This window comes from Phodopus roborovskii, unplaced genomic scaffold (genome assembly GCF_943737965.1).
Source record: "Phodopus roborovskii unplaced genomic scaffold, PHOROB, whole genome shotgun sequence".
NCBI lineage: Eukaryota > Metazoa > Chordata > Mammalia > Rodentia > Cricetidae > Phodopus > Phodopus roborovskii.
In genome coordinates, this window is record NW_026127061.1 from 53,529 (window position 1) to 54,966 (window position 1,438).

The window sequence follows — 1,438 nt, forward strand, 5'->3', positions numbered from 1 at the left end:
TGAGTTTTAGTAGTGTTTCTTTTACGAATGTGGGTGACTTTGTATTAGGGGCATAGATGTTCAGAACTGAGACTTTGTGTTGATGGATTTCTCCTGCGATGAATATGAAATGACCATCTTCATCTCTTTTGACTAATTTTGGTTTGAAGTCTAACTTGTTAGATAATAGGATAGCTATGCCTGCTTGCTTCTTATTTCCATTTGATTGGAAAATCTTTTCCCAACACTTTACCATGAGGTAATGTCTATCTTTGAAGGTTAGATGTGTTTCTTGTATGCAGCAGAAGGATGGATTCTATCTTCATATCCATTCTGTTAACCTGTGTCTTTTTATAGGTGAGTTAAGACCATTATTGTTGATGGTAAGGACCATTGATTGTTGATGCTTGTTTGATCTAGGTTTGTTGTTGGCAGTGGTATTGTGAATATATTAGTTCTGCTTCACCCTTTGTTTCTGGTGTAGTTAGATTATCTGTTGCCTACATTTTTGTGGGCATAGTTACCTTCCTTGGGTTGGAGTTTTCCTTCCAATACTTTCTGTAGGGCTGGATTTGTAGATATGTATTGGGAAAATCTGGTTTTGTCATTAAATATCTTGCTTTCTCCATCTATAATGATTGAGAGTTTTTGCTGGATATAGTAGCCTAGGCTGGCATCCATGTTCTCTTAATACTTTTAGAAGATCTAACCGGGATATTCTGGCCTTGAGGGTTTCCATGGAGAAGTCAGGTGTAATTTTGATAGGTCTGCCTTTATATGTTACTTGGCCTTTTTCCTTCACTGCTCTTAATATTCTTTCTTTATTCTTTATGCTAGTTGTTTTGATTATTATATGTCGAGGGGTCTTTTTTATTTGGTCCAGCCTATTTGGTGTTTGGTATGCTTCTTGTACTTTCATGGGCATGTCCTTCTTCAGACTTGGAAAGTTTTCCTCGATGATTTTGTTGAATATGTTTTTGGCACCTTTGAGCTGGGCTTCCTCACCTTCCTCTATGCCTATTATTCTTAGGTTTGGCCTTTTCATGGTGTCCCACATTTCCTGGATGTTTTGTGTTAAGGAGTTTTTGGATTTTTGATTTTCTTTGGTCGATGAATCTATTTCTTCTCGTTTATCTTCTGTTCCTGAGATTCTCTCTTCTATCTCTTGAATTCTTTTGGTTATGCTTGTGTCCGTAGTTGCCGATTTTTTGCCCAGCTTTTCAATTTCCAGCATTCTTTCCGTTTGTATTGCATTTATTTTCTCTATATCAGTTTTCAAGCCTTGAACTGTTTCCTTCACCTGCATAATTGTTTTTTCTTGTCTTTGTGTACTTTCCTTAAAGAATTTGTTCATTTCTTCTACTTTTTTGTTTGTTTTTTCCTCCATTTCTTTAAGGGATTTTCTCACATCTTCATCCAGGGCCTCTATCATTTTTATGATGGTAATTTTTAAGTCATT